Here is a 25805-nt window from a genome sequence, read left to right on the forward strand (position 1 = left end):
TCTGTTTATGTGAAGAATTAAATTGCTTTTCTAATGAAAGCCGGAACCCTCCTGGTTTTCTGTCCACCAGCAAGCCTCTCTAAAGCCAAAGACTGCTCCACGCTATTGTCTACTCCTTATTCAAGACAGTGAGAATTGTCCTCCACCCTACTGGGCAGATGAGCCTGCAAGAGCCACTTTTTTAGATCCACCACCACCATTCTGTTACACTGACCCAGTCAACATAAGCGGCATAGAGCCTGCCAGACAGTCCCAGCTACTTGGGCACATATGTTTCTGCTACGACTCTTAGGTTTTGCTGTATTTGCAGCCTGCCAGATAGACCCAAGTGTCTGTTATCACAGCCGGCCAGGCAGACCTGGCAATATGAGCACCTGTGTTCCCCCTAGGACTTCAGGTGAATATGTCTGAAATAAAACTGTGGCTGAGCTTGGTGTGTATATTATAATTCTACATATAGTAGTGAGTGTAAGTTTTACTTGAAAATGTCTTTTGTGAGATTGTTTTACTGTTATCACAATAGTATAAATGTAGATGGGGTATTTGTGTTAACTAATAGACTGAGGATACAAAATAATTCAGAGTAGTTAAATCACAAGTGGATTGTGATAAATTGCAGGAGGACCTTGAGAGACTGGAAAATTGGCAGATGAAATTTAATGTGGATAAGTGCAAGGTGTTGAATGCAGGGAAAAATAACCCATGCTATAGTTACACGATGTTAGGTTCTATATTAGGAGCTACCACCCAGGAAAAAGATCTAGGCATCGTAGTGGATAACACATTGAAATCATTTGCTCAGTTTGCTGCAGCAGTCAAAGACGCAAACAGAATGTTAGGAATTATTAGGAAGGGAATGGTGAATAAAATGGAAAATGTCATAATGCCTCTGTATCGCTCCATGGTGAGACCGCACCTTGAATACTGTGTACAATTCTGGTCGCCGCATCTCAAAAAAGGTATAGTTGTGATGGAGAAGGTACAGAGAAAGGCGACCAAAATGATAAAAGGGATGGAACAGTTTCCCTATGAGGAAAGGCTAAACAGGTTAGGGCTGCTCAGCTTGGAGAAGAATCGGCTGAGGGGGGGATATGATAGAGGTCTTTAAAATCATAAGAGGTAAAAAAAAAAAAAAAAATCATGAGCAGTCTAGAACAGGTATATGTGAATTGTCCTATTATCTTTAGGATAATAGAAGGACTAGATGGCACTCCATGAAGTTAGCAAGTAGCACATTTAAAACTGATCAGAGAAAATTCTTTTTCACTCAGTGCACAATTAAGCTCTGGAATTTGTTTCCAGAGGATGTGGTTAGTGCAGTTGGTGTAGCTGGGTTTAAAATGGTTTGGATAAGTTCTTGGAGAAGTCCATTAACTGCTATTAATCAAACTGACTTAAGGCATAGCCTCTGCTATTATTGGCATCCGTAGCATGGGATCTACTTAGTGTTTGGCTACTTGCCAGGTTCTTGTAGCCTGGATTGGCCAGATTTGGCAACAGGATGCTGGGCTTGAAGGATCCATGGTCTGACCCAGTATGGCAATTTCTTATGTTCTTATGATACTTTTATCTGTTAGTTCAGTGTGCTTCACAACCCAGTCCTGAAGGCACACATAGCCAATCAGGTTGTCAGAATTGCCACAATGAATATGCATGGAATAGATTTGCATACAGCAGAGGCAGTATATGCAAATCTATCTCGTGCACATTCATTGTGGCAATCCAGAAAAACTGACTGGCTCAGTGTGACTCAAATTGGAAAACACCACATTAGATACAGCAATATTTATCAGTATGTTAGGTTTTGCTATACCATGAACTTATATGCATGCCGATCGGGTGCAGGGTGCAAGTGTTAGTGTGTAAGGTGTGACTAAATGTGAGAATGATCTGGAGTAAAACTGTGAGTTAAAAGAAAAGCAGGCTCGGATTAGGAGAAGAGAGATCGTATGCATGTTGAAGATCATGGTTTAGATGTTAGGATAAACCAAAGCAGTTTTTTGTTTTTTTTGAAGGCGAGTGCTGCAATCCCCAGTAGATAAAGCAGCACTGATCCCTTAACAGCTGCCTCCCTTTACAAATAAGGTAAGGTTGTTGAAAAATGTTGTAGGTGTTATATGATAAAGTGAAAGAAGAGGCTTTATTTTAGTTTCCTATTTCTCAGGACGTGCAAGAAGGTTTGAAAAGTGCCAAAATCATTCCCACAGGAAATAAAGGGAGTTGCAGGGTTGCCGTGATAGCACTCTGGGATGGCGTTATGACAACTCAGGCAGGATTAAATATTCTTGAGTCTGCTGGCTGTTGGAGAAGAATAAAAGGTGCAGCTGTATTTGGGTGAATATTTGTCTGTGGATGAAGTGCAGGGTGTTAATAGAAACATCTTTACTGGGTCCTCCACCTACATATTTCAAATGTCTTCTTTTCAGGCTGTGATTTAATATCCTTTCTTTCTCTTTTTGCTTTCTGATAGTTGCTATTTGAGTTTTTTTTCCCTGCTAACCTCCAGAGACCAAAAAGATTGTGTGCGAATGACATGAAATACATGAATAGGAAATCCATTCATATCAGTCTAGATCAGCAGAATATATGTAGCTTAGCATCTCCCTTCAGGTCTTATGCTCTTGTGGGCTTGCATGAAGAGTAGCAGTATCTTTTAAAAGAGCATATGGAGGCGTGAGATAATTCAGCTTCCAGGTAATAATAAAACTGCAAAACTTCAATCACATTGCTACTAGGTAGAGAAAGACATTATTCTCATTATGAGCAATTATCAACCTCTTAAAATACATACATTAGGTTTTTCTAGTTGCTTCTTGTAGTCTTAGCTGGGTGATTCATCTGCAGACTTTAATGAAACTTCTTCATTTGAACCCACTCTGACTATAAAGGGAGAATTCCTGCTACAGTCATTTATGAAGCACTGAAAGACAGTGTAAGGGACTGTCAGCAGTGCTGATCTCCTGCCAGCAGGGGCCCTCAGTGGGCCATGGTCCTGGCTGCTCAGTCATCCAAGCCCTATGGCTTGGAAGACCCGCTGGCGGCCATGATCCCAGCACTGACTCAGCATTTAGGCCTGCTCCACCCTGAGCTCCTTGCCTTGTCTTGGAGTGTGGTCTTAGTTCTTTTTCTTGTTATTGCCTTGGCCTTAGATATTCTGGCCCAAGTTTGTGGCCTTCTGATGATACTCTGTGTTTGCCATTCTTAGTATCTTGTCTGTTTAGTCTATTCGTTCTCTGCTTGGCCTTAGTTTTATTTAGTCTGTTTGTCTAACATTTGGCCCTCTTATTGTGACCTTTTGTTTTGTCTGTGTTTGTTTCATTTTGCCTTGTTTCTTGTCCCTATCTGTTATGGGACCGGGCTGCGTCCCGGTCCCTCCTCCTACCTCGGGGCCGGCCCGGCCTGCACGAACGTCCCCACGGCCGTGTAGGCCCGATCAACCTCCTGCTGCGGCTCTCCCTGCGCGAGGGCGATGTCGCCGAACTGACGTGCTTGGGCCCGCCCCCTAGGCGCGCACATGCCCAGGGGCTGGAGCTTTAAAGGGGCCAGCATGGGAAGTCTCGGTGGACGCCCTCGGATGACGTCAGATGCTGCAGGGTATTTAAACCCTGCAGCTGGGCCTAAACCTTGCCTTGCAACGAGATTCACTCAGTCCCCTGAGTTGCTAGTTGCTGCTTTGGATCTTGAATCATCTCTTCTACTTCTGGCTTCCGACCTGGCTTCATCCTTTGACTTCGTCTTCGCTTCCGCCCCTGGTTTTGGTTTGGACTTCTGACTTCTGGCTTCTGACCTGGCTCCGACCAACGACTCTGTTTCCAGCTTCCGCCCCTGGCTTTGGACCTCTGACTTCTGGCTTCTGACCCGGCTTCGTTCCTGGACTCAGACTTCTGCTTCCTCTGCCTCCTCAGGTATCCGGTTCTTGCTGGCCCAGGGGATTCTCCTAAGTCCCAGCAGCTCGGGCTCTCATGGGCTCCTTCCGGGGGAGCCACTGGCTTCTGTGGGTGAAGACTCTTCCAGCCTCCTGGGTCCTGCCGTCCTCATCGACCATCTCTTCGGCTACTTCCTGGATCCTTGGTCGCATAGGGTCCCACCTAAGTCCAAGAGGTCCGGGTCCCTATGAGCTCCTCCTGGGGGGACCTCGGACTTCCAGTGGTGAAGCCTTCTCCAGAGCCTCTCTTCAGTGCCGCCTCCTGGCTGTGACGCTTGCTGTGGGTCCCCACAGTGCAACATCTGCAGTCTCAGCCAGCCAAGGGTCCACGACCGTAACACTATCCTACTTATACTGTGATGCATTCATGGCTTGTGTGTTATTTGTGGGCACCCTCCCATTCCTTGTTTGTTTCAGCAGCCAGGCCTGCCTTTGTGAGTGCCTTCCTGCTCCTGAGTGCACCTCCTGTTGGGCATCAGAATGAAAGGGCTTAACCCAAGGGGGAGGTGACTGGTCTAAGAGAAGACCTTGTCACCTGACCAGACAAGTTCCTGAATTCAGCCTGCTCCTGCCATGCGGGTGACCTGTAACCAGCGATGGCACCCTGATAATTAGGTTAGAAGTTCAGGCACCACTCTGCATTTTCTGATGGTATCTTTAAATCCTCACCCAGAGGACTAGAAATGTGCCAGCGAGATGCTTTCTACAGCAGGTTTCATTTTCAGCTCTGAACTGAAGACCGCTTCAAATCCAATGGCATGTTTCCAGTGCAAAGAACAATGTTTTAATAGTGTACAAAAGCTGCATGAAAGGACAGGATGAGCTCTTTAGCTGTACCTACTATTGTTAATCAAAGGTTTCTGTGATGTGGCCAAAGCACCCTTTGCACTATGACTGGAACATCAGACCTGGAATAGTTTCCCATTCCAAGACCTGGTACATTTTTTTCAGGAAAATAAAAAACCCAGTGCATATAGGACCTGATTTATGAATGCTTGTTTTTCTATAGGACAAAGTGAGAGAAAGCATTTTATGAATCAAACCTATAATGCCTGTTTAGCAGTCAATTGCTCTCATCTTTTGACTGTGGTAAAATTATTTAGCAAACACAGCTGAAAGGTCTACAGGGGCCTTGAACAGAAAAGAGAAGATTGTGGCTCTGTGCTTGTCCATATCCAGACCTGTGCCAAATTCTAGGGCACCTTGCCACTTGTTGAGCGTATTACAGATTTCATCATCATCCCAGTTTTCTCTCTCAGGGACAGCCTTTTACCTGAGAAAATGACTGGGCCGGGTTCTAGAGAAGGAGGCACCATTTATTTATTTAGGCATTTTTATATACCGCACATATTGTGTGCACTTTACGTCGGTTTACAGCAAAGTTTGGGGACACGCCGCAAGTATTAGGATTAATATAGTTACTTACAACTACTGCTAGTCCTCTTGATAATTTCTCCAGTAGTGCTAGATATGCACAGTGCTGTACTGTGTGTTTCCTGGGTAAAATACCAGTGGAAAAAGTGGGTTCTAGATAACAGGAATCAGGGCTGCACAGCCACAAAGACTCCAGAACAATATCAAACACATACAGATTAGGCTTTTATGTGGGGGAGAAACAATTCCTCCTACAATTTGACAGTGGCTGTCCAGAGTTTTTGGGATATTCTCATAATAGAAAGGCTCATGGTGGAAAAAGACACTGGTCTTTACTTCCATTTTTGAAAATCTGGTCACCATTTTTGCAGACAAATGGTAGTGACTGATCTCCCCCTTGGATCCCCCTTTTTTTCCTCGTTCTATGTGCTTCTCTGTTTCCTTCCTCTTTTTATCATTTGGGGGTAAATCATAAATCCCACATTTAGCTTGCAGGCCTGTGGGTACTTAGTACTTGAATGCCTGCAAGCGCATTTTCAAAGGGAAACTCTCCATGAAGTTTCTCTTTTAAAATTTGGGGCTGGCTGGAAACACAGATTATTCCGTAGCTGCAAACTTTACACCTACGTTGTAAAAGAAAGAGGAAGAAGGCAGTTTTTAACTGAGGATATATTGGAGTAATTGCTTAGTTACCTGAATAAAATTGTTTGAAAATTTCTCTCATTAGTGTTATTAAATCTTGAAAAATAAGAAAAACAAAGAAGACATGCATGTTTGTGATAGCCAGATATACCTAACTCATTGGTTGACTTGTATAATGTATTGCTAGTGTACTATCCTTTTGTTTTTCTTCATATGTTAACTATACATAGGATTTCATACTTTTAGAATCTAACTTAAAGCTGTTCTTATCAAATACTGCATTAACAGCAGCAAAACAGGGATGAAAACTGAAAAAGAAATAGCTCACTCTTTATTCCCCTATCCACTAATACATTTGTAATGTTAGTAAAATGGATCTCACACCAGATTTTAATTGCCCTTTTTATGTACCTTGATATTATGTTGGGGAACGCTAGGAGAGCGATCCCATCTTGAGGGGATTGTGTGCCCATGGGCCTCAGCACGATCCCAGACAAGTCCAAGACAGCACCAAGGGTTGGCAAGGCGTGTTCCAGCATGGGCGAAGACAAGTCTGCCCCTCTGCCGGACCTGCACGCTTTGGGAAGACCAGCAATGCAATGGTGGTCTTATCAACAGTCCTCCGACCGTTCCAAGCACTTTCGGACCTGCCACTGGGTAACAGCAAGAAGCGGCAGGCCGGATGGGGACTAGGGCAACGAAAGCCAGAACATGGAGATTCAGATGAAGACTCAGGAACAAGGTACTTGGGTACACAGACGAAGACTCAAACAAGGTTCAAGGTATTCAGAAGACTCAAGCAAAGTACTGAGTTGAGACTGCGACACAGCGCACCCTACACAGCCCACCCGCAGGACTGGTCGCAGACCACGCTGGACTCGAAGTAGTCTCTAGACAAGATGTGGAATAATGAAAGGAACATGTCTCCGAAGCTGTCGAGGCCTGCACCAGGGTGTGCCCTACACAGCCGCCAGTGGCTGGTCATAGACCTCTCTGGAACGGCACAGGTACTGGCAGAGTCTTTGGCGTGGACGGAGCAAGCACAAGGAACTCCGTAGATCAGGGACAAGGACAGAAGCAGAAGTCTCCTGGAGGCTTGTGCTGCAGAAGTGAGGAAGGCATTGCACCACGAGGCGCCCTACACAGCCCGCCTTTGGGACTGGTTGCGCACCACGACATGGCATGCCGGGAAGGGTGGCAATGAGGAACCAGGGGTACAGGACATCTGGACTGGATCACGGACATCAGGAACAGGAGATGAACATCTGGACTCTTGGAATATCAGGAAGTAGAACCTCAGGACATGAAGACATAGAACATCAGGAAACCACGGACACAGGAAGCAGACGAGACATGGAGCTCCAACGAAGAACGAAGGCCTGACAGAGCGCTGGAAGATGAGACTTCCAGGAGCAAGTAACTCCAGTGCAAGGCAAGGCAGGACTGAAGCTGAAGCCCTCTTATAGGGCTGAGACAGGAAACAGTCATCAAGTGGGGCTATCTGGCCACAGGCCCTTTAAATCTTGTGAAGAGGCCCACCCGCACCCTATGTTATGTTCCATAGAAAACAGAAGTTGTACAAACAGTTTATTCAGTCACAAAGCAAACTCTACAGCCTTGGAAAGGGCTAACGTGCACTTTCATCGACAGCTCAACCTTCATCCTTTTGCTAGGAACTGAAAGCAGGAAGTTGTGCAGGACCAAGGCCAGCGGCCATGCTGCTGCTAACGAGGAAGAGTAGGGCGGGCTGAGAAACAGGCCCAGCATTGTCGGCAGCTCTCAAGCAGTAGAGAGGGCAGACTGAGGAGCGGCTCCAGCCCCAAGAAAGACCGGGGACTGTGGCCTCCAGGCCGCGGGGTAGGCAGAGAGAAGGTAAGAGGCTGCCCAAGAGGGCAGAATCATAACATTTGAAATACCTGATGCTTTTTTCTAAGGAATATAACTTATACTGTGATAAAGCAAGAGCTCTGATTGGCTAGAAGAGGCTATATTTTGACCAGTTAGTCATTTTATGTTCTAAATGCAGGTCATGGGGATATGAATATGAACACAGTTACAGTATCAAGAGTATCCTCTCTTCTAGAATGTGCAAACATCCTATAACCTGAATTCTGATTTCTACAAAGGAATTTAATATTGGCCACTATTGCCCAGCTTCTGATACCCACACTTCAGATATACTGTAGAGAAAATTTGGTGAATGCCATATCACAGAGTTATTGAAATTGAGGGAAGAGTTCTAGAAGTTATGTCTCGAACAGACTCTGAAGAACAGTGAGGGGAGGGTGTAGGGAAAAGAGGAGAGAGGATGATGGAAGAGAAAGCAGAGCATGTAAGCAAAAGGATGAAGGTTGAGCTGTCCATGAAAGTGCACGTTAGCCCTTTCCAAGGCTGTAGAGTTTGCTTTGTGACTGAATAAACTGTTTGTACAACTTCTGTTTTCTATGGAACATAACAGGGGGGGAGCTTCCTCAGTTCATTGCTACACAGAGTAGAAGGATAAGGACTGTATTTCTTGCAAATGAAGGTGAAGCATATGCAGGGCTGGTGCAAGGATATTAGGAGCTCTAGGCAAACCTTCTGCCTTGCTTCTCTGGGCCATGAGCAGGATGGGCACTGCTTGAGGCCCACCGAATCTCTACTCCTCTTTGCCGCGAGTGGCATAGGCTCCACCCCCGGCCCCACATAGCTGCTTTTCGGCGCTCCCTAATGGTCGGCGCCTGAGGCGATCACCTAGTTCGCCTAATAGGGCACGCCGGCCCTGTGCATGTGCAAACATCATTCTGACTGAAGTGCACACTATCAAGGCTTGCCTACTAAATGTCCCTCAGCAGAAGTTCCATGTGCTCATGAGTAATCTGCTATTACTCCACTCACATCATTTGCCTCCTAAAATTTTTCTAAATGAATATAGCAAAATTAAACTATGAGACTTACAATTTCTTATTGAAATTCCCACATCAGACATATAAATATGTAGATCTTGGTAGCATCCCGATAGACACTTTGAATCAGGGGATTTAGAAGCTTTGAAAGTGAATATACAGGATTTTTTTCCTCATTTTACAAAAATGAATGCTGAAGTCCATTGTTAAGTGAGAGATCCCATACTGGGAACCAAGTATAACATATTTCTAATTATTATTTAAAAATGGAATTGTGCTTGTATCATATTTTACTGCCTTTCAGCATTACCCAATAGCACAGTCTCTGTTAGAGTAATGTGGCACCATTACTAATCTAACCTACTTTTGTTCGCAGGTATTCGTTCATGGAATATCGACCTCGCTGCTTGTGACCTAAACCATCAGCTGAGACTCTTTGTGACAAGACATCTTGCCCAGTTTTCATCAGACGTGAAAGGTCAGCACACTTGGCCTCTGTTGAACAATGTTGTGTTACTACTAGCTATTGGCATCCCTCACGACGATGCCAAAATCATGCTAAGATGCCGGCCATGTAAGAAATATTACGAGTTCTACTGCACCGTTTTCCAACCTTAACAGGTCTGTGTCTCCAGTAGATGCAAATGTATCTCATGCATATTCGCTGTGGATATCCTCAGGGAAGCTCTGTTCTAGTGCACAATCTTGTTAAAGAAATGGTAGCACTCTAGACCGTTAAAGGGTTCTGAACCATTGGTGTGATTTGCTCGCAGCTGGAGGTACAAGGTCTGCAGAGATTCATATCTCCTTTCTTCTCACACTGGAAATGTTTGAAACCCTCTAAGCATTATACCCATTTTTAAAAGGAATCAAAGGCTTATAATAGCTGGATTTATATTTATTTCACTTATATTTTCTAGCAGTATCATTATTTGCTCATTTTGTTCAGCCCTGAGAAAGGGAGTATCAGCTCCCAAAAACTATCAAGAAATGTATTAAATTAGTCCAATAGTTCTTATATTTTTCTTCCTAAACTTTATTTCCCATTTATTTATTTAATGTGTAGATATTTTTTGTTACAACCTTTGGCATCACCAGGGTTGTGCACCAAAAATATTTTTCTTTTGGATTTTCTTTTTTTTAATTTGTTTTCCATTTGTTTTTAATATTTTGTTTATTTCATTTATCTTAACATAAACAAACAGCAAAGTAAAAAAACAAACAAAAAAAAAAGGAAGAAGCTAGGTTCCCCTACCCACTGATACCAAAAATTCAAAGCACCACCGAGAAAAAAAAATTAACTTATCCCCCACCCTCTTCTGACCCAATATTACCCCATCCATAGGGTTGTAACTTGCACAAGTGGTGGAAATGGGGCAGGAGTAATCCTCACCCACTCCTGACAATCCCTCAAGTCCCATTTTCAAAATGGTGCTGGCTTCCATTCTCCAGTGGGGCAGGAGGAAGTGAGCATCGCTCCTGCTCCCTTTCCACCACTTACGTATGGATGGGACAAGATCAGGTCTGGAGAAGGTAGGGGGCATCAGGAATGCCTGGGGGGAGGGGGGGGGAGAAGAGAAGTTTTAATTTTTTAATTGATGGGACCTATGATTGGAGAACCTTGGTGGCCATGCTCATTTGAGTGTTTTGCATGCATAATTAGCTACATTTCTGATGGTCCTTAAATCTTTACACACATACACGTACAGCAGCAGCTTGATATTGATAACTGTGTGTTAGAGATCTTTAGCATTATTTAGTTTTTTTATACATATACACACACACACTAATATGTATGGAGAGAAAGACAGACAAGCATACACACAGCCTGCAGATAACTGCTGCTGATTTTCTTCCTTCAGCCATTACCCTTGAATTTTCCCTGACAACTCCAAACTCCTTGGCTCCTCTGGCGCTGGAGGAGGAAGTAGCATTTGTGGGTTAGCCACCATTTCATCAGGTTTTTTGGAAACTTGCTTGGGCTTCAGACGCAATTTGGCCCCGTTAATTTGCACATAGGAGTCTTGCCTTGGGGCCCCCTGCTCTCTTCTGCTTCACTCTCTCCATTGTCAGTTGTCTCTTAGCCCGGGCATATCACTCACCTGCCGCAGCTCCTCACCCTCCAGATGTTTCTGCTCTCTCTGTCCACACTGCCTGCGGACTCCTGCTACTTTCCTACCCAAGTTCATCACTATACATGGACTCCTCTTTCTATACCATCCCCCTCACTTCTGCGTCATGAACACAGTTCCCCACTCCCAAACTTCAGATCCCTCTAGTCATTCAGACTGGCCATCACAACGGTTTCCAAATATAAAACATAAACAGAATGCACAAATGTAACAATAAAAGAGCAATTATTCATAAAATATAACACAATAAAACATAATAAAATACAATAGACAAGTAAAACACAATAAATCATACAAAATTAGAACATTTCTCTCTTTCAGTTGTTATAAAATTGAAAACAAGTACCTTATGTTATGTGCAGTACCAGATTAATACACTTAATTAAAATGTTATAAGTTTCTCTCTTTCAGATGTTAAAAATTAAGTGCCTCATGTTATGTACAGTGTACAAAATGATATAAAATGAAAATGGGATAAAAAGCAGTTAATCATTCCCCCCAAAAGCTATTCCGAAAAGCCATGTTTTCAATTTCTTTTGAATAATTTTATTTCGGTTTGGGCCCTTAACTTGGCAGGCATATCATTCCATAGTTTTGAGCCAGCGAGGGAGATACTTCTCTCTCTTACGTGACAAAGATGTGCTGATTTCACTGAAGGTATCGTGAGCATTATAGTTAACTTGGCTGCTGCAATGGGGCTGCCAGAGCTCCTCCATTGCTACTGCTTCCAAAACTCAGAGGGAGTCACCCCTGGTGCACAATCTTCCCATCTCCCCCAGCCTGGGATCGAGGCAGAGGCTGGGAGACTCAAAGCAGGAGGTGCTGTATGAGGTGTGTGTATGCTGCACAGAGCAGGGCCTGGCTATCCGTGCTCTGCCTGCTTCTCATCTATTTCTACACTTCATGGGCGCATTCTGTAGCCGGGAAGAAGAGGCATACGTGATTGCGCACATGCCCAGAAAGGAGCTCCTGCACATTTAATGGTCACTGCTGGCGCGTCTTGTTATGAGGGGCTGAGAGCAGAGCCCAGATGCTGGGGTGAACCTGCAGCCTACGGCCGCGGTGACACTTCCATGGCAAACCTAGTCAAGTCTGATGGCACACCAGTGTGCCAGGACTCGCTGGTTAGGAAACGCTGCTGTAGCACATGTGCTTTGTGCCTGCTGTGGACTAAGCGCAAAGTCTGTAGATACTTTTGTATCCGCAGTCCCTGCCCACCTTACATTTTCAAAGGGAAACTCCACTGGCTCGTCTGAAAATTGCCTCCTTTGTGTTCACATATTTGGATATACCATATCTGTACAATTTGAGTGCAATTTTCAAAATCCCCACAGAGCTTGGAGACCTACTGGCCTTTCCCCTTTGAAAATGTAGACGTACAAAGTCCCTCGGGTACTTTGCAGCCTGCTGCTTATGCAGGTTGGATCTGCAAGAAAGGCGCCTGTAGCGATCTGAAAATCAAACGTCCGCCTGTACTTTAACTCCCCTGACCTCCACCTCTTTTCCCTGTGGCTGCTTCCTAGTGCGCGTTCTTTCCGTGCAGCAGGGCAATTTTCAAAAGCCTGTGTTTACCTGCATGAAACCTTTGGAAAGTTTGCCCTCCTTATCATGAACTTCATGGACCTCGCTGCCTTTATTTTTCGTTTGCTCATCCTGTCTCTTTCACTCTCTCTTTCGCTCACACATGTGCATACACACTCTTCCAGGCACAGTGCCCCCTTCACATAAACAAATACACACATATACTGCCCCCCCCCCCCACCCCCCCCCCCCCCCCCCCCACACACACACACACACACACACACACACCTTCTTCTCGGAAGAGCTGATCTTATGCCGTTCCTTGGCTTTGTATTATCATTGGCTGCCCTCTGACTGTTCTTTCCCCATCACGATATCTCTCCTAATAGCGCCTGGAGACAAAGAGATTAATTCTGATATTAAATTTAGCCTTGCCTGATCTTTGTTGAAGGGCAGATAAGACCACTGGCACAGGGCAGATTTTCTTTTTGTTTCAGAAAAATTAAAAAAAAATTTTCAGTAAGCAAGGGGGACAAAATGTTATAAATGGAATAGTTTACATCATTCATTGCTGGGAGAGGGTGGAGGGGTAGATTAGTGGTTAAAGCAGTGGGGTATCAACCAGGAGAACAGGGTTTGAGTCCCACTGTCACTCCTTGTGACCTTGAGCAAGTCACTTTACCCTCCATTGCCTCAGGTACAAACTTAGGGGGTTATTTAGTAAAGGTTTATCGCGCGTGAAAAGGGCCTTTTCGCATGCCTTAGGATGTAAATTAGCTGGAGGGGAGGAGTCGGCCGCAGCACCGCTGCCGGCGATAATGTGAGGAACATTATTGCTGGCAGTAGTGCAGCAAATAACACCTTTTACAGTGTTGCTCTGTGAGAAAGGCTGCAGCCAGCAGCACTGCATCCAGCGAAATCCCACCACCGCGGTGCAAACGGCTGCAGCCTTTCACAGGCCCGCCCCCTTTTTTGCGGGATTCATCATTCTGCAAAGAATAATGAATCCCGCCCTTAGATTGTAAACCCTCCGGGGACAGGTGAAGAAGCTGAATGCAATCCCCTTTGAAGTGCTGAAAAAAAGTGCAAAAAAAGCAGTCCTGCAGGGCCATATAGAGAGAGAGATGGGAATAAAGAGATTCTTTTCGCCTCAAACCTGGGAAAAGCAAATTAAAGCAAGCATAATTACAGAAAGGCAGTGTTTTAAAACAGGGTACAATAAAAACAACCACCATTTTTGTGCTCCTTTGCTGGAGCTTCATGACCACGGGCCTTTCCCAGGCAGGAACTTTCTCACGGATCTGTTGCACAAAACTGTTGATGTGGCATAGAAACTTGGTAAATGGCCAGAGCCGGGCGTCTGGGACGGCCAGCAATGGGAGTGCCGCCCTCTGATTGGCTGCAGGGGCTATCAGCCATTATCTGCTGATCGGTCTGGCGGTCTCTGCTGCTACTTCTGTAAGAAACAGCTAAACCCTCCTTTTGGGCTTGCTGTTTTCTGGCATGCACGATAAATCACAGTAGAAAATGCAGCGAGGTAGATAGAAGAAGCCTCCTGCATCTGGTCACTGATGTGGGGATTTGTGAAAAATAAAAAGAACTTTCTTATCAAAAAAACAAGAGAACATAAGTGTTCTGCTCACCTATTTATCTATCCTTGTACACTGTAATCATGAATGAATCTTAATTTCAAATATATGTATAAAATTTCAGCTATATCAAACATTTCTTCTGTTTAGATTGGCATAACCTGTACCTCACTCGTACTATTAAATATCCCTTGCTTACACCTATGTCAATCTAAACTGAGAAAAGTTTGATATAGCTGAAATTTTATACATATGTTTGAAATAAAAGATTCATTCATGATACAGTGTACAAGGATAGATAGATAAATAGGTGAGCAGAACACTTATGTTCTCTTGTTTTTTTGATAAGTAAATATTATTGGACAAGGGATTATCGGTATCGGTATTTTGTGGATATGTAAAAATAAAAACGAACAACAAATTCCATATTCTAACAGCAGTAGTCTCCTTGTTAATGGGTTCTGCTACCATGGTAATTGGCTCCTATGTAAGATACACTCACCTTTAATTCGGGACTTTTAGGGATGAATATTTATTAAGTGGGTCAAGGGCAGAATAGCTAGGTGTGGTCTGCTCTCTTTAAACACAGTTTTAGCCTCAGCCGCTAGATTTAGTCTCATTATTACTGTGCACAGAGGTAGCCACCTAGAGTGGAGGAGTAGCCTGGTGGTTAGTGCAGCAGCCTGAGACCTAGGGGTAGGTAGAATTAAAATCCTGCAGACACACCTTGTGCACGTGGGCAAGTCACTTCACTGCTGCCTCTTTGGTGTCAGAATCACAAAAAAAAAATCAGCTTAAATTGTATGCTCTCTGGGATACAGTACCTCAGTGTAACCCACCTTAAAATACCAACAATAAGGAATAAGCTATATCTCAATAAATAAATATGTTAGCCTATTTACTAAGCTGCAATAATGCTTAAATACCAAAATCAGTGCTCAATGCACAGTAAAAATATGGTATTGTACATCACTGATAACACATTTCTGCATTACCAATCTTGTGGGAAAAATTAGGCACAGTGCGTGGCCAAAAAACGAACACCATAGCTTATTGCTATTCAAATGGCTTAACACAGATTGCAATGTTTATTGTGATCTACATTAACTGACAGAAGTTAATTATACTTCAAGAGAAGTAGTTAACTTCTACTCAGTTTGAAAGTTTCCAACAGCCATGTGTATGCCGGCTCACACCCAGGGACGTGGCCATTTTATAACATACGCACATAATATAAAATTGACTGTATACATGCACTTGTGCAAACAATTTTATATGGACATGTGAATGTGTGTGCAAATGCTGGCTCTACCGCGTAAGTGGGGGGATTTTATTAGATAGGCCTGCCGACACAATAGCCCTTTTTCCCAGGTCGCCCCCAGTTCGCCCAGTTAACGGATCGAATTTCCTAACCCTCTCTGTTGTTTAGACCCCCTTTTATTCTTTTAACCCTGACCTTAAAACCCTGCTGACTCACCTAGTTTTAAAAATGTTATTACTTACACGCTGTCCAGTTACGCGGTAGGGGATCCCAGAGCGTGCTCATGCGTGCAAATATTTATGCACACATTTCAAATTAACTTCCTGGAACATCCATGTCCCGCCCATGCTCCGCCCAGACCATGCCCATGCCTCACCCCTTTTTAAAAGTTTTTGGTTAGGGCATGTACCGGGAGATTCATGCATACTCGTGCACTGGCCCAAGACACATGCATGTCTCCTGGCTTTGGCACAAGTAGGGCTTTTAAAATTGACCAAAAACAGATTGGCAATGATCTTAGGCAACCCTTCCCCAGTGGTGATTAAATGGGCAAGACACCTTAAGTTTCAAACCTGTTCCAGGCACTGAACTCCTGCCCTGTAACAAATTCCCTTCCCAAAAATGAACCCATCTAGGTCTGCCTCACTGGCATCCCCCTCAACATGTGCAAATGTTTTAAGTCCCATTGACTCGAGGCTCCCTGTTGCCCTGAAAGGAAATGGGGAGCTGGAGGCCAGCTGGCGCCATTTTGGATGACAACACCAGAAGTGCAGGAGCAACTAGGGATGACTCCACTGCCATTATCGACTTGGGAGCTCATGCTGGTGGGGAGGAGTTTGGCAAGTTAAGGTTTAAAGAATCATTAACTCCAAATTAATTCCAACCTGGGTATTAAGCAATGTTGCTTGAGGCAGACGGCATTATGATGTGATAACTTCCCATAATGATCTATACCATGACTCAAAGATGAAGGTACCGAAATGATGTACCAAGGGTAATTATATACTATTTATTTATTTTTAGTTTTTATATACTGATCTTCTTGCATTAGATACAAATCAAACCGGTTTACAAGGAACAAAAAACTGCCTGTAAGGCGATACATGGAACCAAGAACATACAGTATAATAAACTGGGCAACTTATTTATAAATTTAACTGACCAGAGAAAAACAATTTACATTACATAGTCATAAATGATCTAAAGTAGATTGATCCATTGATTTGGGAATGGATCTATAAGGGTAGAGGATAAGATGATAAATATATTTCTAGGCAGAGGAAATACAAGGAGTATAAGACTAAAGGGTATCTGAGGGTCTCTTAAAAGGGTAGCATCATTTTTAGAAAAAAAAATGAAAATTCACAGGTTATTTTTTTTTTTTATTTCCAGTATCAGGTGCTGAAAGGCTGGGTCTAGTGTTACATCTTCTAATATTCATTGTGAAATAGGATGGAAAATCCTGTATCCTGATTGGCTAGCAAAGTTCTAGGCCAGACACGATCTGTAGCAGGATATATGATCCTTGTCAACTTTCATTTAAATGTCTGCTAACACTTGATTAGGTGGCAATGCAGAATAAACCATGCTCGATGACATTGCATTGCAGTCCTTGTGCTTTTGGAGGTAAATTCAAAATTCAAACAACTGAACACACAACATCCTGTAAGAAAATCTTAATTTCAGTCTGATTTCTGAGATGGAAAATAGTAAATTAATAAAATAATAATGTTATCCTTAAATACTTGCCAAGTGGTGTTTTGATGTGATAACAGTACACAGGGAAGATAATGATCTATAGCCTCAGGTGTGGTCATATTCCCACCGCACTCCCTTGTGTTGGTTGTTTAATTAATGGTTTACCGTAAAATTCCCCTGTGGGCATCACGCGGCTTCACGTGAATCTTTTTGTTTTGCTAGCTTTTGGTGTCAGAATCGAGAAAACATTTCCAGGTGTGTCGTCATGAACGAAGTGGCAGGTTTTCCTTGCTCTTCAGATCAAAAGAAAAAAAAACAAAAAAAAAACATCCCCAGCCCCTAGGGAGGATGGAGTGGCAGGTAGGAAGTCATACGGGTGACCCCTTGTGGCCACAGGATGGCAGGAGCCCGGTGCATGGCCCGTGGCACAGAAACCATCACTGCAAGGACCAGACTAGGTATGGTGGGGATGGGGGTTATAAAACAGGGAAGAAATCCTCAGGTAGCTGGGAATTTAGTCTCCTGGCGTCAAGATTCCAGCCCCTGTTCTGACTGAGCTGGAAGTAACATATTAAAAAAAAAAAAAAAAAAAGAAAGATTAGAACCTCAAAAAATAAAAGTTTTAGGTATGGCCACACATTTGGGTATAAGTTATTGTAATGACATTCTTATTTGTGCCCATTACTGATCAGTTTTCAGAGATGAATTCCAAAATGCCTGATCAAAGAAGTTAAAAAAAAAAAAAAATAGATTTCTTGGTTAAGTCTTATGCATTTCCAACATGAAGGTAGCCAGTGCTTGAGAGCGGTTGACTGATCTGGTTAGCGAGATTATCCACGGTAATACTCATGCCATATATTTGCGTATTTATGGCCTAAAAGCCAGGTTAATGTGTGCACATGGGCTACCTCGAGGACCAGAAGTGGCAGTGCTGGCAGGACCGGAGCATAAACGTGAATATTCATATAACTATGCCAAGAATAGTAAATTGGGTCACACACGCATTGAAGTGAAGCGAACTGTCAACTTGTGACTTCCTGGGTAATTCCTTAATTCATGCAGGCTGGATGTAGCCCCGCTCCTCGCCCTGTCGGGATGCTGAACTATAGAAATGGTTTCAGCCAGAAGTGAAGCATCAAATAAACGTCTAGGAACCATTAAAGACATTTGGAAAAAGTGTTACGTACAACAATTTTCTTCTCAATGTTTTGGAGCTCTAAGCACTGTTGTGGAATTGGGGTGCAATAGGTAACCTTTAGTCAATCGGAATCAGTTACTTTTCACATTGTAAAGACATCCCAAAGGCTATCCCCACCCCCAATCAAATCAGCCAGCAACGTTAGGATTTTAATTTAGCATCTTTCATTTATTTGAAACTTTTATATACTGACATTCGAAAGACATCACATCACATCGGTTTACATGGAACAAAATGGAAAAAAAAAAAATACAATGAACTCAGAAACTTAACTGTAGTAATTAAGATTAAAACAAAATGCCATTAACAAAGGGCACAGATACAATTCTTCAGGATTTGCCCATTACATGTAGGCGTTAGCTCTCGCTGCTTCCTTGTACCTACAGTAAAAACTGTTTTTGCCATCACGCTCCTGGCGCCAGGAGTCCCAGGCTGAAAGAGACTGGCCACAGGCTTCTTGCCGGAGATCTGTCGGGTAAAACCTCTGGCCTCCCCCAGGATCAGTGGCAGCCAGGGAGCGCTGGAGGGAACGCAGCAACTCGGAGCTTCCAGTAACTGCGTTGTCCCAGGGGATGTTCAGGCTGCTTCTGCCTGCCATCGAGTATTTAGAACTGGATTGCAAACTGCGAGGTTTGTTCTAATCCGACCATTCCAGAGCCCAGCGATAAATCCAAACCCGGAAGCGTGCGCTTGATGGGTGGTTAGTTTTATTTGGCTCTCAAAGAAAAAGATGCACAATGACCAAATGTGCATAAAATCTTCCAGATGAAGATATTTAAACATCACATTTATTTCTTTACTAATTTGAAATCTTTTTTTCAGCTTTTTAAATATGTAACTGGCCCAGATGTACTAAGCACTTTCCCCATGGGTACAAAACGGGAGTGCATAGCCCAAAATAAGATATTTCCAACATTTGACTACATTTTTTTTTTTTTTTTGGAAAGCCAAAACAAGTAAACAAAAAACAAACCACCGAAATGACCCAACCTTCCAGGGACAGGCCAGGGTCCCACTGCTTTAGAAACACTTGACAGCAGGATTATGACTTGGGGCATTCCTGGCCATTAAGGCTGCCAAGGAAAGAGGATAGAGGGAAGCAAGAGGGGTGAGGGGGACTGAGCCCCGGCTTACTGATGGTGGCTAAATGCCTATAACTGGGAATACGCTGTTTAACAAAAGTGCATCCAGAGTCACAGGAAGGGTCACAGTGATGGGGGTAGCAGACCTTGCCGTGCTCCGATACAGGGCCAGCTGCAGGACAGCCCGGCTGCTGCCCACTTATCCCAGGATAATATCAGGTCGCGCCGCATTTCTTTCTGTTATCTGCTTAAAATGACTTGCACTGTTTGTGATGCAGGTGGTTGTCTCCTCTAGGCAGACTGCAGTGGAGCAGATGGGTGGGGTAAGGAGGGCAGGCCTCTGCTGCCATGGTTACCAGGCTGCCTCCCTTGCTCCACACGAACTGAAAATGCTCTGCAGATTTTACAGATAAGCATTCACAAATATTAATAAGGAAACAGAGGAGAGCAAGAACTCTTTTTTTTTTTGTGAACCATGTTTACAGGGCCTATGTGCACATTTGTGTATGCAGCTCCATGCACTGCTTTCAGTGCAGGCTTGTTTTGAAGTACACAGGGATGGGATGCAATTAGTGTGCTTCCAACCATACAATGGGTACACATTTTTTTTTACTAAGGCCCTGAGTTGTGGAACATTTTTCTCCCTATGGGAAAAGAAAACTCTTTAATAAATCATACCCCAAGGGTCAGCTGTACTAAAGATTTTTTCTCATTTTCTGTCTATGTGAAAAATGCTTAGTACATTAGGCCTAAGCGTTTGAAGGTGCAATATTGCATGTTTGTGCTTCTGAAGTAGTGTCTGTATACATTCCGTGTTTACTGTTCACAAATTGTAATGTTGGGATATGGGTGATAGTCTGTGTGAGGAATTCTACAAGTACATAATTTGTGGAAGAAGGCTTAGAAATCTCTTAATTCTTTGACTAGGTTGGAAATTTCCCCCAAAGATGTGCCTAATCTTCATGTGTGTGTGCTGCCAACATGGGAGAACCCAGAACGCAGGGCCTCCGTGTATTTCTGTGCATCGGGATATGTAGAGGCAGCATCGCCCATGTCTGCATGTTGTGTTTGGTGCTCAGCTCTATATAATAATTGTCATATGCGATGAATTAGTTTGCAAGCCCTGGCTGCTGTCGGAAATTCTGCCGTGTTATCCTTGAGAATTACTGCAGCCGAATTCAGCTGATCACACACTTAAAAAAGTAAATTAACTACAAAAGTGAAAGAGGAGCGAGGCTTCGTGTGTGGAGCGGCATGGCATCCACGCCTTAAGGGTTTCTCTCATCTAGTCGTGACTAATTAAACAGCAACATTATCTATTGTGTGAATATCTCACTTATGAAATGAAGTCAGTTGGTCTCAGCTGTTCTATAAATAAATGCATTTATTTTGACATATATATGGCACACTAGGCTATGTTACTGCACACTAATTACAACAGTACAAAGATCATGGGGCATTAATTAGGATAAACATGATGAACTTATCAAGGATGATGAATAGACAGTGTCAATTTTAATAGTGACATGTTTCTTGTTCTGTGGAAGCTTGTCTACTGGGAACTGGACTGCTAGCACCATCTCAATTCACACAGGCCACTGAATGGCTTCCAGATAATAATGATTGCCCGTCACTGCCATCCTGAGAGGCCTTTGAAATGACAACCTAGAAATGAATGATTCTGTTTTCCTGTGCCAAACCACTGAGCCACCCGGTCCCTCAATAAATATATAAGCAAGCAAATAAATATATTTTCTGGTGAATTAATCAGTAATGACTAATTTTACTAGCTTTAGACTAAGAATCCACTCATAGCACATGTAAGCCCTGATAGTGGCACATAAGAGAGCCCTGCTGCTGGGGTTATCTGTCCTGGCACCAGCTGTGTGGATTCATAAAAATGCTGTTGGACTGGACCAGGCTCAGGAAACAAAAGTGTATTACTAGACAGGACAGGGAAAAGGAAAAATACCACCCATTTCCCCCTCTCTGACTAACTACTCACCCACTCACTCAAAGTGGAACTCTTGCACTCTTGTCACAGTCCTTCAATAGCTGCTTCTTCATCAAATCCACACCCAGGGATCCATCAAAGGGAGTCTCATCCAATGAATACGCATGCAATATATTTTCGTACAATGGAGGCAGTGCATGCAAATATACCTCATGCATATTCAGGCAAGGCTGTGTTCCATCACTGAGTTCCAGCCTCGCCTGGGCTGCAGCATGTTATTTCCCGGCTTCTAAATCAACGCAACCTGGGCATGCTAATGAGCTGTCTCACTTTCAAATGCATGCAAAGCAGCTCATTGATAAGCTAAGGAGTAGCACAGCACTCAGAAAGTCTCTGCATGCTGAGCTACGCCAGGAACATTAATGGCAGACACTTCAAGATGTATCGTCAGATTCATGTGTCTGGTGATACTTTTGGGGCACTGAGTTAAATGCTCTGTAAGATTCCCTCCCAGCCATGACCAAATACCCTGATGATCTGTGTGGGAGTCCAGATGACACCCCCAGCCGACCCATGTATAGAAGCAAAATGGTACTAGCAATTAATCCCCATGCCAAGATGTAAGCTCTGCCCCCTTCAGAAAGCCCAACCTCCATCCCCTGGACCTTTCCCCAGACTCACCCCTTAAATCATGGGCGTTTTCTGGGGCAGAAGCAATTCCCCACTTGCTCCTGCCCATTGACTACGTCTTTCAAAACGGTGCCAGGTGACCCCAAGCACTCCTTTGCCCTGCATGTGAAGGACATAGAGGAGCCCGGGGTCAGCTGGTGCCATTTTGAAAGATGGTGCTGGCAGAGCAGGAGTGGATGGGGATTGTTCCTGCCCCAGAATGCTCCTACAATTTACAGGATGAGCATGGAGAGGGACCAGAGGATGGGCTTTCTTTAAGGGGAATTTTGAACAAAGGGGATGGAGTTTAAGCACCTGCACTCTTTTGTTTACATTTATGGGCCAGGTAAAAGGTTCGGGGAGAAGTTGGCTGGGTTCCCATACAGGCCACAGGGCATTTGAACATGGGGGTGGGGACTCTTACAGAGTATTATGGCCCCTTAAAAAGATTTCAGCCCCGGGGTTGGGTGGGGGCTGGCATGGTGCATTGCTGTGGTGAGAAACGCAAGTAAAGGAATCCACAGGATTCACTGACCTGAGGTACTCAGGTATCGCAGTTTAGTGAATCCTGTGGAAATTTACTGTAGCTTAATAAAAGGGGCCCTTAACCAGAATGCTAGTAACAGAGGATATTCTGCACTGTTTCCTCCGACATCCTTCCCATGTGTGCAGAGTTTCATCAAAGTCAAGATTCAGCGCACAGACGGGTGACCTTGAAAGCTCAGCTATGTTGAAAACAAAATGCTAGACTGGCGTGCCACACTGAATGCGAATTTGCTCTTCCTTCCTTCCCCTAAATCTTTCACAAAACTTCCCCTCAATACACCTAAATTTACTCTCAAAACTAAACAATATATTGTCCTTATAAATCTCTCAGAGGTCCATATTCAAAACCACTTTAGAAGGATAAAAGTTAACCATCTAAATAGCAAATGTGGCAAATTCAACCACTTACCTGGCTAAATTATAGCTGGATTAACCAGATAAAAAGGAGGTGTTTCGGGGCGTTCCGGGGAGGGGCTGAGATATCCGGCTAATCTAGCCAAATATTGAGAATATCTGACTATGTTAGCCGGATAACTTTAGAGCTGTTTTAAAGCTGGTCTAAAGTTATCCAGTCTTGTGTGGCTGGATAACTTGCTACTTCTACGGTGTAGGATGCTGATGTGCAGACATAAGAGAAAAAGCGCAGGACTGCTTCTACGGCCAAGTCCTAAAAGAGATGAAGAAAGCGTGCGTAAATTTGCTGGTGTCGCAGTTACTACCCATAACCAATAGGAAAAGTAAAAAGTCATGGGATAGGTGGCGATGTCTTTTCATGGATTACAAACTGGCTAAAAGACAGGAAACAGAGAGTAGGATTAAATGGACAATTTTCTCAGTGGAAGGGAGTGGACAGTGGAGTGCCTCAGGGATCTGTATTGGGACCCTTACTGTTCAATATATTTATAAATGATCTGGAAAGAAATACGAGTGAGATAATCAAATTTGCAGATGATACAAAATTGTTCAGAGTAATTAAATCACAAGCAGATTGTGATAATTGCAGGAAGACCTTGTGAGACTGGAAAATTGGGCATTGAAATGGCAGATGAAATTTAATGTGGATAAGTGCAAGATGATGCATATAGGGAAAAATAATCCATGCTATAGTTACACAATGTTAGGTTCTATATTAGGTGCTACCACCCAAGAAAGAGATGTTATGACTCCGGAAGTGGACCCCTGTTCCGAGATAAGGTTGTTACAGCCAAAGGGTGAGTTAACCCTCTCTGGTCCTTACCGTCAGAGGGCAAGGCTTGAAGGTTTGCCAGTCGAGTAAAAGACTTCGCCCTGGAAGCTCGCGGTTCCCCCAGAAGGAGCCTGTAGGAACCCGGCCGCTGTGACTTAGGAAACTCCCTCAGGACTGAAGATTGGTCTGGATGCAGGCGCCTCCTGCAGGTCATTGATTCCAGACAGCTGGTGCCTCCAGCAAGTCGAGTCAGTCCAGGAGTCGAAGCTGAACAGTAGTCAAAAGCCGTTCCGAGGGTCAAAGCCAGGAGAAGGGTCAGCCAGTCCAAGGTCAAGCCAAACGAAGAACGACAGCCGGTCCAGGGGTCAAAAGCCAAGAATCAGTCCAACAAGGAAGGAGAATAGAAGCGGGATGAAAACCAGGAACGGAGACCAGGAACACCAACGCAGAATCCGGAACTAGAAGCCTCAATACCAAGGCAAGGTCTGAGGGGCAGACCTTGCCTTAAATACCAGGATGAAGGAGGAGTCACAGAAGGGAGCCACGACCATTTTCTGTCGTGGCCCCTTTAAATCTTATCTTCAGCTGCGCGCACGGCTCTAAAGGAGCCAGGAAAGGGGGAGGAGTCAGCTCAGCCCTGCTGGGCTCCGCGGCCGGCCTAGGCAGTGGCCAATGCCGCGGGAAGAATGCCGAAGAAGGCTCCCTGCTCCTGCAGGATCCTCCGGACTCACCCGACGCCGTGTGTGAGTACCTGGTCCCGACTGCAGACCGCCGTGGCCGGCGGCCATAACAGAGATCTAGGCGTCATAGTGGATAACACATTGAAATCGTCGGTGCAGTGTGCTGCGGCAGTCAAAAAAGCAAACAGAATGTTAGGAATTATTAGAAAGGGAATGGTGAATAAAACAGAAAACGTCATAATGCCTCTGTATCGCTCCATGGTGAGATCGCACCTTGAATACTGTGTACAATTCTGGTCGCCGCATCTCAAAAAAGATATAATTGTGATGGAGAAGGTATTTGTTTTTATATACCGACATTCAAACATGGGTATCACATCAGTTTACATGATAACTTGTGTGACAACAGGTCATATTATCTTTACATTGTAACTTGTAAGCAAAACTGCCTCAACGTACTGCTTTAACATAATAACTATATCATTTTAACAGTATAACTTTAGATGACAAACGCGACTTGATTAACAATTAGGACTGCCAACATTATTGTAACTTGAAAAACTGCTTCTATGTATTGCTTTAATCTTAATATTGTGTTCTGTTGTACCTGTATAACATTGAAAATTGAATGAGAAATGCGACCTAATTAACATTGTGACTGCTAGTGTTATTGAGTCAATGAGGTACAGAGAAGGGCGACCAAAATGATAAGGAGAACGGAACAGCTCCCCTATGAGGAAAGACTAAAGAGGTTAGGACTTTTCAGCTTGGAGAAGAGACGACTGAGGGGGGATATGATAGAGGTGTCTAAAATCATGAGAGATCTAGAACGGGTAGATGTGAATCGGTTATTTACTCTTTCGGATAGTAGAAAGACTAGAGGACACTCCATGAAGTTAGCATGGGGCACATTTAAAACTAATCGGAGAAAGTTCTTTTTTACTCAACGCACAATTAAACTCTGGAATTTGTTGCCAGAGAATGCGGTTAGTGCAGTTAGTGTAGCTGTGTTTAAAAAAGGATTGGATAAGTTCTTGGAGGAGAAGTCCATTACCTGCTATTAATTAAGTTGACTTGGAAAACAGCCACTGCTATTACTAGCAACAGTAACATAGAATAGACTTAGGGGCAGATTTTCGAATCGGTGCATGTGGGGTACATTTGTGCATGCTACCTGGTGCGCACAAATGTACACCCGATTTTATAACATGCGCGCGCTGCCATGCACATGTTATAAAATCCGGGGTCAGCGCGTGCAAGGGGGTGCACAGTTGTGCACCTTGCACGCACCGAGCCCTAGGGGAGCCCCAATGGCTTTCCCTGTTCCCTCCAATGCTGCTCCGAAATCGGCCTTGGTCCCACCCCCAGATCACCCCTGGACCTGCGCCATGCCCCCGCCCCCTTCCTGCCCCTTTTTCAAAGCCCCGGGACATACACACGTCCCGGGGCTTGCTCGCGCCACT

Source organism: Rhinatrema bivittatum, chromosome 13 (assembly GCF_901001135.1).
Source record: "Rhinatrema bivittatum chromosome 13, aRhiBiv1.1, whole genome shotgun sequence".
Taxonomy (NCBI): domain Eukaryota; kingdom Metazoa; phylum Chordata; class Amphibia; order Gymnophiona; family Rhinatrematidae; genus Rhinatrema; species Rhinatrema bivittatum.